Genomic DNA, 18988 nt, shown 5'->3' with positions numbered 1-18988 from the left:
TAATAGCAAAACACTTCTACATCTATTACCTCAATTAGTCTTCACAAGAGACCTATAAAATAGGCAATTATTCTTATTTCAACAAATAAGGAAATTGAAGCCCAGAGACGGAACACAGTATAGTAGAAAGACCATAGTGTGGTTGCTTAATTCAGAGTAGTAGAATCTGGGTTCAAACCCTAGTTCTGCCACTTGTTACCTGTGTGATCATAGGCAAATAACTTTCTTCCTGCCTTAGTTTTCTCATCTATAAAGTGAGAGGAATTGGACTAAATGCTCTCTGAGGTGCCTTCTATGACCTGATGACTTGAATTCAAGGCCTAGTTCTTCTACCTTTTACTTCTGTGACTTTGGGCATGTCAAATAATTCCATAGTGTCTTAATTTGTGTCTATAATTTGTGAATGGATTAGACGACCTCTAAAATACCTTGAACAGTGAAATCCTATAATCCTATGTCTATTGCATTGAATTTAAAGGACCCCTACAAATTATGCAGAAAGATTTTTAAAGTCGTATTTTAAATGTTGAGGCAAAATTGTATATATAAAATCCTCCCCCTATTTCTTTTAATTTAAATATTGTAAGAGTCCCTTGGGTGCTGCTGCAGAATCAAGCAATTAAAGCAGAAAGCCTCTGGGGTCTGAGGGAGTCTTCCACAATGGCAGCAGGGTAAACAGCAGGATTGCCTAACTATTAGTTGTGGCCTCAGAGCAGAGGGCATCTCTCCCTGGCTGACCCATCTAACACTGGTGATTTATGGTACCTCTTTTGTACTCACACTATACAGGCATTATCACCACTCTAGAACAAGGGCTGCTAGCAGGCAATCCCTTTGTCCTTAAAGAACCATGAGAAATTATGGAAACTCTAGGAAATTATGGAAACTCTGAACCAAGCCCCAAACTAGGATGTGTCAACTTGCCATCCAGCCCACACCCCTCAATGGAGTATAGGCTCCTTGAGGGAAAGAGTTCTCTTGTTTTTGTCTTTATATGCTTGACATTCAGTGCCAGTCCTTGCACATAGTAGATACTAGACAAGTGTTTGTTGAGTTCAATTGAGCCAACCTCAACTCTAATATTTTTTATTGAATTTATTACAAGCAATTTAAAAATGTATATATTTAAATTATGTGTATATCTATATCTATGTTTCTGCACATACATACACATAAAGTAATATTGAACCAGTTCAAGCTGAATCTAACCTTTTTAAAGAAACTATTGAAATGGAACACCCTCCCACCAAATCAAAATGTTTTCTGAAACTAAACTATTTCATTCAGTACAACTACCTTTAATTCATATGAGATTTTCCCCCCTTTCATTAAAAAGTATCCAATAATGTCAGCCATATTTGTTGTTTCTTCATATTTTTAATTTGCTTCAGTCAGATCAATTTTATCTTTTGATCCCAATCTTTAAAGTTGGGTACCATTCTTAACCTCACTATCATTGTCAAGAGAGACCAAGTGGATAAAGAATATTAATAGCTTAGATTAAAACATGTTTTTCAATGGAGTACCTATAGAACTTGTCCATTAGTATGTATCTGGGACAGACAGTACAGATAGAGAATGAGTTGAGTCCAGAATTGGACCCAGGAGGAGGAAAGTGGGCTGGATTGCCTTGGAGAAATTACACATTTCCTTTAATGACCCCCAAGCTACTGATGGGAGCAAAAACCTATCTTAATATAATCTATCCCTCTAAATGCTTCTATGTGACATTGAGACACAGAAACCAACCATTCTGACAAATGAAAAATAAATATCACAGAGAAGACTAGAGATATGAACAGTCTATGACAGTGGATATGGGCAGTCTATGACACAATGAATGAGGAAGTCCAACAAGAACAGATTTTTATAATGTCAATAATCAAGGAAATATATGGAAGAAAATAAGATAGGCTTTCCACACATCAAAGCTCAAGGATCGCAGGAGGATACCCAGAGTGTTACACTGATACCCTTGTCAGGAGAAACTGAGGAAAGGTAGCTCTAGCATGTTGAATGGATTCCTGTGGCAGATTTATGGAAGAACATGGGCCAGAATCATTCAGGATGGTCAGACATGGATGGGCTGGGATGTGCAACACTGGAGAGAATTTCGAAACTGATGAGATCCTAGATTAATTTTGTCATTTGAGTATGTCTATAGATAACCAATAACAGGAATATTCATATACATCAGTAAGCTCACATTTAATATTTTCTTTAAAAATTTTTTTACATTTATTTTTAGTTTATAACATTCATTTCCACAAGATTTTGAGTTACAAATTTTCTCCCCATCTTTCCCTACCCACCACCCCAAAACATCAATCCCACTGAATAACTACTCCCCCAATCTGCACTCTCCTATATCATCCCCCATACTCCCTCTGACTTTCCAGTAGGTCAAGATGGATCTCCATACCCCAGTGCCTGTATATCTTATTTCCCAGTTGTATGTTAAAATAATAATAATAATTTTTATAAACATTTGATTTTAAAACTTTGAATTCCATATTTTTTCACTTCTTCCCTTGTCACCCACCCTTACTGGGAAGAGAAGCAATTCAGTATAGGTTGTACATATGTAGTTATACAAAACATTTCCACAGTGGATATTGTGAAAGACTGACTATATTTCCCTCCATCCTATCCCACCCCTGACTTGTTCTATTTTCTACTTTGACCCTGATCCTTTTCAAAAGTGTATGCTTCTAAATACCCTGCCCCCCCAATCTGCCCTCCCTTCTATCATCCCCCCTCTTATCCCCTTCCTCCTACTTTCCTGTAGGGTAAGATATCCAATTTAGTGTGTATGTTATTCCCTCCTTAAGCCACATTCAATGAGAATAAGGTTGGCCTATTCCCTTTTGCCTTCCTGTTCTTCCCCTCCATTGTAACAGTTTTCCCCTGCCTCTTCTATAAGAGATAATTTACCCCATTCTGTCTCTCCCCATATCCTCTCATTATATTCCTATTTCACCTCTCAATTTCACCTTTTAAGTATCATCCCTTTCTATTCAACTGATCCTGTGCCCTCTGTCTATGTATACCTATACACATATATACACACTTACATATGTATTCATTCACACATGTACCCTCCTATATAGACATATATATATATATATATATGTATGTATACATATATACACATTTATATTCCCTTCAACTCTCCTTTTACTGAGAAAAGTTTCATAAGTTCTATGTAGGAATGTAAATAGTTCAACTTTGATAAGTTCCTTATGATTTCTTTTCCCTGTTTACCTTCTCATGCTTCTCTTGCTTCTTGTATTTGAATGTCAAATTTTCTATTCAACTCTGGATTTTTTTTTGCCTTTTGGAGAGAAATTGGGGTTAAGTAATTTGCGCAAGGTTACACAGCTAGTTTTGTGTGTGTGTGTGTGTGTGTGTGTGTGTGTGTGTGTTAAGTGTCTGAGGGCAGAACCGAACTCAGGTCCTCCTGACTCCAGGGCCCACGCTTTACACACTGCACCACCTAGCCTCCCCATAACTCTGGACTTTTCATCAAAATGCTTGAAAGTCCTCTATTTCATTGAATGACCATATTTCCCCCTGAAACATTATGCTCAGTTTTGCTGGGTAGGTGATTCTTGGTTTTAATCCTAGCTCCTTTGACCCCTGGAATATAATATTCCAAGCCTTTTGGTCCCTTAATGTAGAAGCTGCTAGATCTTGTTATCCTGATTGTGCTTCCATAATATTCAAATTGTTTCTTCTTGGCTGCTTGCAATATTTTCTCCTTGATCTAGGAACTCTGGAACCTGGCTAGAATATTCCTAGGAGTTTTCTTTTTGGGATCTTTTTCCAGAGGTGATTGGTGAATTCATTCAATTTCTATTTTGCCCTCTGGTTCTAAAATATCAGGGCAATTTTCCTTGAGAATTTTTTGAAGGATCATTTCTAGGTTCTTTTTTTGATTGTGGCTTTCAGATAGTCCAATAATTTTTAAATTATCTCTCTTGGATCTATTTTCCAGGTCAGTGGTTTTTCCAATGAGATATTTCACATTGCCTTCTCTTTTTTAATTCTTTTGGATCTGTTTTATAGTATCTTGATTTCTCATAAAGTCATTAGCTTCCATTTGCTCCATTCTAATTCTGAAAGGATGATTCTCTTCAGTGAGCTTTTGAGATTCTTTTTCCATCTGGCAAATTTGGCTTTTTAAGGCATTCTTCTCCTCATTGGCTTTTTGAGTCTCTTTTTCCATTTGAGTTAGTCTATTTTTAAGGTGTTATTTTCTTCAGTCAGGTTGTTGACTCTCTTTTCATGATCTTCTTCATCATTCTAATTTCTCTTCCCAGTTTTTCCTCCATTTCTCTTACTTGATTTTCAAAATCTTTCTTGAGCTCCTCCATGGCCTGTAAGCAGTTCATATTTTTCTTGGAAGCTTTTGGTGCAGGAGATCAGACTTTGTTGTCTTCCTCCCATTACATGCTTTGATCCTTTTTGTTCCCCAAAAAAGGAATCTAAGGTTTGATTGCTCTGCTTGCTTTGCTTCCTCTGCTTGTTCATGTTGCCACTTAATTAATTGACTTTTGAGCTTTTTGCCACAGTATAACTCTGCTTCCAGAGAGGAGAGCTTTGTCCCAAATTGCTGGGGTTATTGCAGCTGCTGCAGCTATTAGTTGGGTGCCCTCTCTGCAGCTCCCACAAGCTCTGGCACCTGCTCACATACCCCAGGACCTCCACCCAAGAAAGTGATCCAGATCCAAGCAGGTTAAAGCAAGAGTGATTACCCTCAGACTGGTTGCTTGTTCACCCTACAATCTACAGGCCAGGAGCTCTGAAGCAGCCACATGGAGGCAACTGCACGGCCACAGCGCCTCTGTTGCTTCTTGCCCCTGGGGCAGGGTCTGGACCTACTCCTCCATCCTTCTCCCCCCCCCCCCCCCCCCCCCCCCGTTCCAATAGAGTTCCACACTGGCCTCTCACTTTGTCTTTGGCATTTATGTGTTGATAATTCTGGAAACTCCCACAGCTGCTGGTGATCCACTCTCCCAAAGTCTGTTCTAGTTGCTGCTGGTCAGAGCTGCCCTAAGGTTAAAACCACAGGCTTACTCAGGCTTGTGCTCCACTCCTAGCTTGATGTGATAGACTCTTCCTGTCAGCCTGCTGGGCTGCCTTCAGTGGGAGATTTGTTTCTCTCTCTAATGGTGTGGGTTCTGTAGCTCTAAAATTTGTTTAGAGTCATATTTTATAGGTTTTTGAGGTGGTTATATGGGGAGCTCATAAACTTTTCCTGCTTCTATGCTGCCATCTTGGCTCTGCCCCCCACATTTAATATTTTCTTAAAGGAAATATCAAAAAATAAGTGTCTGAAGCAAATATAATTTCTCCTCAAACCTTCCTTTTACACTATACAGCTTTTTGAAGCAAAACAAATGAAAACCACCATGTTTATGCCAGTACTTTTGATCTTTCCCACAGAATGGTTGGAGAGTGAAGCTCTGCTTAGTGGAATAATGGACACAATTCTCTAGCCTTCTACACTCCATATGGTTGTTGTCCTTCATTCTTGAATAGGACCAAAATGACATCACTATGCAAGAGTCAAGTTACAGTGTGTTCGGCTATGGCTGATCAGACCAGTATGATCTTGGAATGCTCTACCACAGGTCTGTCCAAATAGTCCATGTGAATATTTGGGTGAATTCTCCAAATATGTGCATCTCATGTTTCTTTTGAGCTACTTCAATTCTTCTTTGCTAATAGAGCACAGCACCTTCTCTGATGAAGTCATGCCATGCTGGACAGTCCTGTGTCAGTGTCTCCCATGTCATGCAATCAATTCCAAAGTTCTTTGAGAAAGAACTTGAAAGTGTCCTTGTATTGCCTTTTTTGAACACTATGTGAGTGCTTGCCTTATGTGAGTTCTCCATTATATAGTCTCTTAGGCAACTGAAAAACATGACCATCCCATCAGAGTTGCACTCTCTGCAATGGAGCACTCCAAATACAATATCTATAGTAACCTCTAAACTTAGAAATAAATCTACTTCTCTCCTCTAAGAGGTAAAGACTGATTGCTTCTCAGGGGCTAGGTTCTCCCCAGACCATGGACTCTTGACTGAACAGACAGCTCCTGCCCATGTGGCTACATAGTGCAATAATGTAATAATAATGTACTGTAATAAACCAATGGCCCCTTACAATTCAGTCAAGGAACAATTTTTAGATTTTGTAAAGGAATGCAGTGCAAATGTGTGTGTATACACATACAAATACACACGTGTCTGTATATGTGTGTATACACATACATACACTAGTGTTAAGTTTATCACTTTGTAATCCACTTCTTATTTGCTATAATCACATTCTGGTCTTGTGGGGGGGGAAAGTCACCAACCTTCTTCCTGTCCCCATCTTAAATTTTATATTTTAGGCTCATGGAATTTTAGAGCTGGAAAGAACCTTACACATCATTTAATCCAGAGGTGTTGAACTCAGTACCTGGTGGCTGCAAGCCTCCCAAGGGGAATCCAAATCAGATTAAAATGTAATTAAGAAATATTTAACAAAATAAATAAAAATACAATACAACATAGAAAATAATAATTTGTGGTTTTCTAAGTCAAATATGCTGCCAGCAGGGATTTGGATTTGACAGCATTGACCCAAGACTCTAATTTTTACAATTTAAGCTGACAAAGATTAATAAATTGTCTAAGATCATTCAGGCAGTTAAGTAGCAGGGCAAGAATTTTAAACCAGGTTCTCTGACTCTAAATCTAGTGTTCTTACCAGGTATGCTAGCTTTGGGTTAATTCCTTTTTGTAGTTCCAATAAACAAAGTAGAATTTTCCTAATGCCAAGTGTATCTAAAAACAAGACCATAAGATCGTTGAGGTTGAAGATTGTGTCATGTATTTTTGAATCCTCAATCCCTCCCCAACAATGTAGCAAGCTACATAATGAAGAAAGTGGAGAAGCAACAGATGATTATCCATACAAGTGCCATACAAGTACCATCTAGAGAACTAGAAGAAGGCCTCCAGCATCATAGGTAGATTGTCTATGGGGAATTTATTTTTGCTTTTATTTATTTATTTTTTGAGGGCAATTGGGGTTAAGTGACTTGCCTAAAGTCACATGGCTAGTAAGTGTTTCAAGTGTCTAAGGCTGGACTTGAACTCAGGTCCTCCTGACTCCAGGGCTGGTGCCCTATTCACTGCGGCACCTTGCTGCCCCTATGGGGAATTTCTAGATATGTGGGATGACATGGACAAAAAATTGCATAGGATAAAGTGTGATCAATACTAGTGAAGGTGCCCCTCAAGGATGAAATCCATTGCAGGTTTCCTCCCTTCATTCTAGGACTTTACAAGGCTCATTGCACATAGCAGGTGTTTAATACATATCTGAATAATGAATGCATCAGTTAAAATAGCAGATTATCTACTTAAAAGCTTCTCTAAGGTACCCAGGTGGCTTATATTCTGAACTTCCATTCTGCTTTAAAGACTAAAACTTTTTTTAAAATGCAGAAAAGCAGCCTGAATGAAATCAGGTAAAAGTGAAATGTTCGCCACACCAGTGGGTATCACTAACAGCAGGTTTCACTTACAGGCAATATCACTTTACAGCTTTTGACAAACTTCAAAGCAAATGCTGGAACACTCTTCATTCTGCATGTCTGTTTCAAATCAGTCACAATTCTATCACAGTTTCACTGCCCTCTCAATATATCTCATAAATTTTGGTAACTAGAATGTATGCCTAGCATAGGTGGATTAAATTAAGAGCCGTTTAGAAGTCATCACATAAGGATTGTTTCCCATGAACTCACCTCTTCATGGATATGAAATGTTTTCACATATCTGTTTGCAGTTATTAGGCTATGTTTATATGTCTTAGCAAGATAGATTTGGGTGTTGGGGGGAAGGAACCAAAGTGAAATATCTGAGCTACTGAAGATTTGGAGTTTAAAGAATCACCATAGGTAATTCCAATTAGATTACCATTATGGAAAAGGTATCATCAGCACATGGAAAATATGATAATTTAGTTGTGAATATTCTTGTTAGATAAAAACAAAGAAAATAAAATTGGTGTTGAAAAATCAAATACCATTCTGCTTGTACAAAAATTGCAGACTGTCAAATCAAGTTGCCTGTGAGCAACTTAGCATTGCTTTCCTATTTGTTGAGGAATGAAACACTAAACATCCAATAAAAAATATCTTCCTGTGGCAGGCTAATCAATGAAAACAGGTTATTTGGTGGCCTTAGTGTTAATTGTCCTCTAGTGTTGTACTCTGGAACAAAAATCCTTGGGTTTCAATACATATTTTTCCCATTGGGGAAATGACTGAAAAGTTATAGGATAAGATTGAGTCTCCCTAGTTAACAGTGTCTGAAGAAAAATGAAAATGCATCATATGGAAAATACAGTATTTGGAACTAAGCCATTCACTATCAGAAGTAGATTTTATCATCTGAAAGGATGCATGAAAGAATGAGTTGAGTTCGTTGGTCAAAGGATATAGATTCCACATTCTAAATGAAAGAAATTAAAAGACTCTCATTGATCCTTCCCTTCAACCTTGGTAAACAAAGATTTACCACATAGCAATATATCATTTATGTTATATTATTGGAAAATTAAATGTCTTATATAAATAAACTATCCAGGTGACTGAAGTTCATTCCACTAAACAGGTTAAGAAAAAAGTATCCATATTGATGAGAATTTCATTAAAATGGGTTATCTATTTCCCCTGATTTCTTTAATATAACCTGTTGAATGGTATCTAACTATTTCTTTTTGCTTATTGGAGGGCAATTGGGATTAAGTGACTTGCCCAAGGTCACATGGCAAGTTTTTGTGTTAAGTGTCTGAGGCAGGATTTGAACTCAGGTCCTCCTGACTCCAGGGCCGGTGCTCTATTCACTGAGCCACCTAGCCACCCCTATTTAACTGTTTCTTGATAACTCATGATTGTTATTATAAACAATAATGATCATACTTCACTAGCTCCATGGTCCCAGTGACAAGGTTACATATTTTACTCATACCGATACATGAAAAGAAAACACCAAAAAGGAAGAAGGGAAGGATCATGGGTTATATGGCTAACAGAGAAAGCTAATTGAGAAGACATTAGTCACTGCAGTAAAGTGGGACAGTTGTAACTATGGTATCCACCTCATAGGGCTGTACTGAGACTGGAGAGAATGGCAAAAATGTTTTGCAAATTTGAAAACCTGATCCACAATCAGTTATTATTATTACTATTACTATTATTTATTATTATTATTATTATCATTATAGATGTGAAAAAGACATGTTCCCTAGGAGGGAATCGCATCTCCTACAAGTATGTGTGACATACAGCAGGTAATGATGCTAACTTAATGTGAACTCTGGCTGATTGGAATGATTAGAGTATACCTGATAGAAAACTGGTCAGAAACTAACACAAGAGAGATGGGGTCTGGGCAATGTTGAGCAAAGAACCATACAAAAGAGGGGGAAATGGATGTGGGGGCAGGAAGGTGTCCCATAGATGCATTTAGCTCCTGTCTCTAGTAATAGGAAGCTTTCTTCCTTTCTTTCCATCTCCTGTACCAAAGCAACAGTTTCAGATGTCCTCCAAGTCCCTGAAGAACCCATCCTGAAAAAACCATGGCTTAAAGACTTAAATGCTTTGCAAAGCCTATGTTGAAGTATTACAATTTTCAGATCGTAAGACTCCTAGGATCATTAAGGTGCATCATGGGATCATAAATTGAGAGCTAGAACAAACTTTAAAGGTCATCTAGTTCAACGTCTTGATATTATGGATGGGATCCCAGAGATCCAAAGTGAAGTGACTTTATCAAGTATCAGCAACTTAGTAAAGCTGCTGAGCTATAATTCAAACTTTGATTCCATGAATTCATCATCAGTTTTCCTCCCTTTGCATCATGCTACTCTCAAAAATGCACTCTGGTTCATTTGTCAAACAGGTTGCTACCACCATTTTTATCTGCCCTGAGTTGCTGGAGTGAAAGTAGATTGAACAAATCCATATTTCCTGTTCTTTCCTACTTCCAGTGCTATACTGCTCTTCTATGCTATACTGTTCTATACTCTTCCAGTGCTGTGGGAAGGAGAGCTCACAAGACTGATAACCTACATTTCCTAGAAGTTCAGGAGGTTGTAGCTTGGGAAATGGTTGGTGAGAGAATTCGCTGCTTTATTTTTATCTCTTGATGCCCTTTTGCATGATATCATGTGATTAATTCTAACTAGTTGTGAAGTGCAAAGGAAAAAAATGGAGGATTTTGAGCAGTGATTGATTAGGTGGTGAGCCTGACCAGCTTATAAGAGACTCAGACTCAGAAAAGTAGGAAGTGGTCATTGGTCAGATATAAGGGGTGAATGGCAGTCACATAGTAGATGCCATAGATAGAAGGGAGTTTGATTCAGGCATTAAAGTGATGTGTTTGGTTTTACATATGCTAATTTTGAGGTCAAAGTGGGATATAAATATGTTGAAGGCATTTACAGATATAGACGCAGATAGATATAGAAACATATAGGGCTGGTGTATAGGTGAGAGGTTAAAGCAGTAACTATAGCTTTGGTAATTATCAGTTTAAAAAGGCAAGAAATGTCCCAAACACAACCTTCAGTGGAAGTTGTGATCAAAGGGAGCTCAATTATGTTTCTACTTCTATCCATTTTATCATTTGTTTTATTACCTTTGCTACTCAGAAGTAACAGGTAATGGCTTCAAATATCTTATGTTATTATAAAATACAAACTAAGAAGAGAATTCCAAAAAAGAGTTTTTTTCTTAATGTTGAATGTACATTATAGCATCTCATAGCACAGGAACCACTGATTTTACATGTTCTTTTGAAAACAAAAATGCTGCATAAATGTAAGAGATTGTCAACATTCAAAAATATTTACCCTTTAAAACATAGAAACAGAGAATATGAAATTTTCCTCCCCAAATAAGCAGAGGCTATGCCTGGGAGGAGCTTAGTCATTTGTTCTGCTTGGGTCCTCATCTTCAAGCCATTTTCCACTGGGCAGCTGCTCTTATAACCAGCTGCCACTACCCAGCCAATACTCTCATCACACCTCTTTGTCTAGAACTATAATCAGATCACCATAACCATTGCCTCTGGAAAGGATGGACTAATGGATCAATCTATTATTCCACTCACCTTTGTGATTTTTTTATAGCATAACTCCCCACCTTGACCATGATTACTCTATATACATTGTCTCTCCTATTAGAAGTAAGTAGCTTACATAATAAATATTAGAGAAGATGTGGGGAAATTGGAACAACATTGTTGGTGGAGCTGTTAATTGATCCAACCATTCTGGAGAGCAATTTGGAACTATGCCCAAAGGGCTATAAAACTGTGCATACACTTTGATCCAGCAATACCACTGTAGGTTTGTATCCCAAACAGATTTTAAAAATTGGGAAAAAGACCCACATGTAAAAAATATTTATAGCAGCTCTTTTTGTGGTGGCAAAGAAGAGGAAATTGAGGGGATGTCCTTCAACTGGGGAATGGCTGAACAAGTTGTGGTATATGAGTTTAATGGAATGCTACTGTGCTTTAAGAAATGATGAGCAGGTTGATTTCAGAAAAATCTGGAAAGACTTACATGAACTGATGCTGAGTGAAGTGAATAGAACCAGGAGAACATTGTATACAGTAACAGCAACATCATGGGATGACCAGCTTTGACAGACTTAGTCCTCAGCAATGCAATGATCTAAGATGATTCCAAGGGACTCATGATGGAAAATGCTGTCCACCTGCAGAGAAAGAACTACAGAGTCTGAATGCAGATTGAAGCACACTATTTTCTCTCTTTTTTGTTGTTTTTTTTTTCTTGTCATTTCCCCATTTTGTTCTGATTCTTCTTTCACAACATGACTAAAGTGAAAGTATGTTTAATATGATTGTACATGCATAGACTATATCAGATGGTGTGCCATCTTGTGGAGGGGGGAAAAGAGGGAGGGAAAAAATTGGAACTCAAAATCTTCTAAAAGTGAATGTTAAAAGTTATCTTTTCATATAATTGGGAAAAATACTATTGAGTGTTGGGGGGGGGGTAGTAAGCTCCTTGAGGCAGGGATGATGTCACTTTTGTATCTGTATCACTGATGTTTGGCACATAGTAAGTGTTTAATAAATACTTTCCATTCATTCATTCCTTAAGCATTTCTGAAAATATGCCCTTATTTAAAATTAAAAAACACCTCAAGAACTAGTCTTGAATATAAATTAAACAAACAAAAGAATTAAAATGACATCCCTAACTGTGTAAAAAGCTACTGAATAGGAGATTCGTAGACTGATGCTAAAAACTAAACACAGCCACAGTTAGACCTACACATTGCACATGAGGCTGTCTGCAAATAGATCCCAGTGCTACAATTTACAGAATAGAACTTGGGCCTTTCAGTCATAAAAATGCTACTTGGGGAGCTGAAGGAACCACCAATATAAAGAAATGGCAAACACCTGAGCAGGTCTGATATATATTCCATTCAGCAGAGGGCAGCGGAATACATACATGAACCATTCATCATGTTGCTAAAATTAGATCCTGCTTAGAAGGAATGATATATCACTGATTACATAATAAAGATAGCTATATTTCTCATGAGAAACAGAAGGGAGAGATATATTTAGATGTGGGGCAAATATATCCTGGATATGAAAAATGGATTCATTAAGTATTTAATCTTTATACCATTCCTGTGAAATAAATGCACACATACATCACACATGTTTTAAAATCACTTGATAATTAATATTGTTACACATGAGAAAAACCCGTCTCTCAAGTGAGAAGTCATGTAATGAGTCAGACAAAGCAGGCCAGCACACACATGCCTTCCACTTAACTAGCTCCTGGAGTCCAGTCAGCAGTTTGACTTTCTTCAAGTTAAGTGAGTCTTTGGCACAAAGGGCAGGTCCATGGGACTTTCATTTACTCTTTCTTTGGAGTTGTCCAATAGAGCCCACTCATTTAGGCAGTTATCATTTCATCTTACGGAACTAGACCATGTGTTTCTAATGGTCTCTGAGTTACATTAGTTGAAAAGATCCCATGTGCTGATAGTTTATGCTACCTGCTTTCACTCACTCCCTACAAGACAAATAAATATTTTCCCTCTGCATTTCACTCTATGTCCCCTTCAGGATGCTAAATAGCAAAATGACAATTTAAAGGTATAGTCACAATGGAGGCATTTCCAGATATTCCGAGGATGATACATGAATTAAACCAGACTTGAATTAGTTGGTTTAAATAAGTATGAAGATTTGACTCCCCAAATGTAACAAATGTCAACTGAAGTACATCCCTGTGAAATTTATGAACACAGTAACTAGAGAAACAATAGCTAGAGGTATGAACAAACTAAAAGCCATGGTGATTGGTCAGGGAAAATCCTAATGGGTCATGGTGGGGAAGATATGTGTTTCTTAGACATTTTCCAGAAGGTGTTCTTTTCATCTCTACCTATTTCCATAGGTTCAAAGAAAGGGCAAGGGCCAGAAACAGGTGGTGGTGGTGTTATTTTTCCTATCTGGGAAAAAGCATGAATATGATACAATCCCTCAGTGTTACATGGGACTAAGTTGCAGGCAGCTAAGGTAATTTTCTGTGACTAGAGCAAATAATAGGAAGGGGTGAAGGTAGGAGAGGCTCCCTTCCTACAAAGCCCTGGGTTATAAAAAAGTACTCTTGATTTCTCTTTCCCTATCTGCCAGTAAGAAGCTACGCCCTTATCCTCTGAGCTAAGCCAAACTTTTGCCCAAGTATTAATTCTTTGCACATAATACTTACTGTGGTCAAAGGACTATCCTAGGTAATAAGAAAAATACTGAAATTAGCTAAAACATTGTCACTGACCTGATAAAAATTATAGCCTAGCAGGAGGAGAAGATAAAAACACAGATAGCAGTAATGTATAATACTATGCAAGTGCCTCAGAAAGTTGTAAAGCTAACTATTATTTGAGATACAAGAGGGAAGGTAATTATTGACAATGACCCTCAGAGATGGTGTCACAAAGGAGGTGAGCATTAGTGTTGAGAGTGAAAGGACAGGTAGGAATTCAACAGGTAAAGAAGGGAAGAGAAGATACATCAGGTGTAAAGGTGGGGGTCCAATAAAGTAAAGCATTCAAATCACCCCAACCCCATTTAAAGTAAGGGCTAAGATACCCTGAGACCTCAATGATGTGAGAACAAATCTTAATTAACTAATCAAACACTTTAGCTTAAGTAAGAATTGTTCTTGAATAAACTGAAAGAATAGCTGTTCAGATTAATGGGTAATCTATAAAATAGAAGACCAATTCAGAACCCAAGTTATTTGAGCATCTGTCAAAGATTCAGGTTCTTAGAGAGCAGAGAATGAGGAAAGAACATTCTAGCTAACCCTCCTTAAAAAAAAAAAGAGAATTGCTTGTGTAGAATGTGGATCAGTATATCACAAAGATCATAAATTATGACCAGGTGGGATTTATATATACCAGGAATGCAAGGCTCATTCAGTAAATTGGTATAATTGACCATGTCAACAAAAAAAATCATATGAGTATCTCAATGAATGTAGGAAAAGCTTTTGACAAAATACAATACTTATTCCTATTAAAAACACTAGAAAGCATAGACATACATGAAACTTTCCTTAAAATGACAAGTAGTAGCTGTCCAAAACCATCAGCAAGCATTATTTGTAATGGGGATATGCTAGAAGCCTTCCCAATAAGATCAGTGGTGAAGGAAGGATGCCCATTATCACCACTATCACTGAATATTGTACTAGAAATGTTAGCTATAGAAATAAAAGAAGAAAAAGAAATTGAAGGAATTAAAATAGGCAATGAGGAAACAAAACTATCACTCTTCATAACAATATGATGGTACACTTAGTGAATCAATATACTTAAGAGAATCAACTGAAAAATTAGCTGAAACAATTAGCAATGTTAGCAAAGCTGCAGGATATATGTATATAATAAGCCCACATAAATTATCAACATCTTTATATTTTACCAACATAGCAGGAACAGATAAAAATAGAAATTCCATTGAAAATAACTGCAGACAATATAAAATATTTGAAAGTCTATCTGCCAAGACAAATCCAGGGATTACGAAATACTTTTCATGCAAATTAAGTCAGATATAAACAACTTGAAAAATATTAATTGCTCATGGGTATGCCAAACCAAAAAAATAAAAATAACAATTCTACCTAAATTAATTTACTTATTCAGTGCATATCAATCAAACTACCAAAAATTATTTTATAAAAATAGGAAAAATAGTAACAAAATTAATCTGGAAGGAAGAAAAGGTTGAGAATATCAAGAGAATCAGTGAAAAAAAATGTGGGGGTGGCTAGGTGGTGCAGTGAATAGAGCACCAGCCCTGGAGTCAGGAGGACCTGAGTTCAAATCCAACCTCAGACACTTAACACTTACTAGCCATGTGACCTTGGGCAAGTCACTTAACCCCCATTGCCCTGCCTTCCCCCCTTTCCCCCCCAAAAAGCAAAAAATTGTGAAGAATTATGGCCTAGCAGTATCAAATCTGAAACTATAATACAAAGTGGTAATCATCAAAACAACATTGTACTAACCAAGAAATAAAGTAGCGGATCAATGGAATAGATTAGATATACAATATATAGAAGCAAATGACCATAGCAATCTAGTGTTCAATAAGTTCAAAGATCCAGACTTTGGGGACAAGAACTCACTATTTGACAAAGTTGCTGGGAAAACCAGAAAGCATTTTAGCAGAAACTAGGCATAGACCAGTATCACACATTGTAGACCAAGATAAGATCAAAATGGGTACATGACTTAAACATAAAGGGTGGTATCATAAGCAAATTAGGGGAATATGGAAAATTTTACCTGTCAGTTCTATAGATAAAGAAAGAATTTATGAACAAACAAGAGAAAGAGAGAGAATTTTGGAATATAAAATGGATAATTTTTATTACATTAAATTTAAAAGATTTTGCCCAAACAAAATCAATTCATCTAAGATTAGAAGGAAAGCAGGAAAGTGGGGGGGGGGAAATTTAACCTCAAGTTCCTCTGTCTCATTTCATATATATATATATATATATGAGTCAAATTTATAAGAATATGAGTCATTACCCAATTGATAAATGGTCAGAGAATATGAACATGAAGTTTTCAGAAGAAGAAATCAAAGTTATCTATAGTCATATAAAAAATATTTTAAAGCACTATTGAAAAATGCAAATTCGAATAACTCTGAGGTACTATATCACAGTCATCAGATTGGCTAACATGACAGAAAAGGAAATTGATAAATATTGGAAGGGATGCAAAATAGAGACACTAATGCATTGCTGGTGGAGTTGTGAATTGATCAAATAATTTTGAAAAACAATTTGGAACAATGCCCAAAGGGCTATAAAACTGTGCATCCCCTTTTACTGAACAATATAATTACTAGTTCTGTATCCCAAAAAGGGGAGGGGGGGAGGAAAATAATCTATATGTACAATTCTTTTTGGGAGGAGGGGGTGGCAAAGAATTGGAAATCCAGGGGATGCCCACCAATTGGGAAATGACTGAACAAGTTGTTGTATATGATTATGATGAAATCTATTGTGTTACAAGAAATGACAAGCAGGATGGTTTCTGAAAAACCTGGGAAGACTTATATGAACTGATGAAAAATGAAGTGAGCAGAACTAGAGAGAACATTGTATACACTAATAGAAATATTGTAGGATGATCAGCTGTGAATGATTTAAGTATTCTGATCAATACTATGATCCAAGACAATTCCAAAGTACTTATGATGAAAAATACTACCCACCTCTAGAAAAAGAAATGATGGAATCTGAATGCAAGTTGAAGTGTAAATTTTTTTCATTTTATTTTTCTAGCTTTTTTTGCAACATGGTTAATATGGAAATGTGCTTTGCATGATATAACATGTATAATTGAGATCACATTTCTTGCCTTCACAATGGATGAGCTAGGGGTGGGAGGGAGAGAATTCACAGCTCAGAATTTAAAAAAAAAGAATGTTAAAATAAATAATAAAATTTCAAAATTATACAAATTGGCTCTCAAAATTAAATACATATGATGCATCTAATAACTGATATAAGTAGCTAAAAATAAGCTCTAGGAAGTTCCATTTTAAATATTATCACAACTAATGTTTTGCTGCAAAATATGTCTTTTTCTTAACTCCTGGGTCCAATTTAGTGTTTGATTCTGTTAACATAATGAGTTCCCATGACTTCTGCTCATTTATTGGAAATGTTTAATAAATATCCCCATGGTTTACTTTGCATTTCCATGACTGCTCTTATTCAACCACTTAGCAAATAGCTGCGCTATTATAATAGCCTCTTAGTAGTTTTCCTTGCCTTGAATCTCCAATTGATTCTTTTCTTTTTTTAAAGCAAACTTGCTCAAGGTTACACAGCCAGTTATTTCTGGGTGTGGTGCTGAGTGTCTGAGCCCAGATTTGATCCCCAGGTCATCCTGACACTGGAGCCAGTGTTCTTACTTGCTGTGCTACCTGGCTGCCCCTCCAATTGATTCTTTAGAATGACCTAAATAATCTTTCAAAAGCATGAATCTGATCACACTGTGGCTGGGCTCAAAAGCCTTCAGGATTCCTTATCTCCTTTAAGATGAGCTATTGATTCCTCAGTCTGGTGTTCAAGGCCTTCCACAATCTGATTTCAATCTACCTTTCCGGCCTTATTTTACATTACTCCTTACTTTAGGTGCTCTGCTTTTCGTCCAAACTGACCTACTAGCTACTCCCCCAAACTTACTTTGTCAGCTCCATCCTTTATGTTGTTTGTCCTTCTCAAAGAGGACCATGGCATTAGGAAGGTGATGCCATGAATTGAATTTAAGTGAGGGACAGCTTTGCTCAGTCATGAGCCTCACTTTCTCCTCCCAAGCCATCTGGACCCAGTGGCAAGATATAGATCAGGATGACTTTACAATGGAAGACCTTGGTCTTTTTTAGCTAAAGCTTTTCCCTGGCTGCAGTTTGATTGAGGCAACACCTATTTAGTAATTAAGGCTAAGTTAGAAATAAGGCAAAGAATAGCCTCTTCTACCTAATCAGAAAAGAATCAATACAGGAGGGTAAGACCCTAGGGGTTTCTGACCCAAACAAAAATATCTATTATTCACTGTGAGATGTCCCAGCCCAAACAATGACCAGGTGGGGCTTGGTCAGGGACCTATTGTTGGCCAAGCAATGAGAGCCAGAATGATTTGTGTTTAAGGGAAAGAGAGGGAGAGGAAGAGGGCAAGGGAGGAGAAGGGGGAGAAGAAGGGGGAGGGAGGGGAGAGTGGCAGGGGGAGGAACTACATTTCTCCACTTGAACTTGACAGTTGGGTCCACAGTAGGGCAATTCATACTACTCACAGGTTATTTGTCCTTCATTCTCAAAGAGGACAATGGCATCCTCTCTCCATTTTCAGTAAATGTCCCTATTACAATGTATCTAACAAGTTGTCCCAGGCCTTGAAGTCTTCAAGGAAAGGGAAACCACCACCTCTTTAGGCAGCCCATTCTACTTCTGGAGAGGACTCATTGTTAGCAAATTTTTTCTGACTTCTAGCCTAAATCTGCTAAGAATGTCTACCCATTGCTCTTGTTTCTGCCTTCTGGGGCCAAACAGAATAAATCAAATCCCTCTTCCACATGACAGTTTATGGAGAGAACAATATCCTGACTTTCATCTCCATGAAAGTTAAGCTAGTTTTTCAAATTCAATTTTATTTTCAGTTCCAAATTCTCTCCCTCTCCCTCCATCCTCCCCCACCCATTGAGAAGGCAAGAAAACTCATCACAAACATATATAGTCATGGAAAACAAATTCCTGAAAGTGTTTCTCTTTAAAAGTAATTGAAACCACCCTTGAGAATTACTAGTCTTAGGGGACTAAAGACTCAGGC

The 18988-nt window shown here is 37.3% G+C and overlaps 1 long non-coding RNA gene across 1 annotated transcript in view; it reads right to left on the bottom strand.

Moving 5' to 3' along the window:
* LOC138157245 (uncharacterized) overlaps positions 1 to 18988 on the bottom strand; it is a 59686-nt gene that overhangs the window by 27564 nt on the left and 13134 nt on the right. Inside the window, exon 2 of the long non-coding RNA XR_011167335.1 lies at positions 11638 to 11791. This is a non-coding gene — a long non-coding RNA (uncharacterized lncRNA). The remainder of the gene's footprint in view (positions 1 to 11637; positions 11792 to 18988) is intronic.

The sequence above is a fragment of the Petaurus breviceps genome, unplaced genomic scaffold (assembly GCF_028583685.1).
Source record: "Petaurus breviceps papuanus isolate PSGF00001 unplaced genomic scaffold, PetGlider_PUasm1.0 171, whole genome shotgun sequence".
In the NCBI taxonomy this organism is placed as follows: domain Eukaryota; kingdom Metazoa; phylum Chordata; class Mammalia; order Diprotodontia; family Petauridae; genus Petaurus; species Petaurus breviceps.
The sequence above is the reverse complement of the archived record's forward strand: the minus strand, read 5'-3'. Positions and strand labels throughout refer to the sequence as shown.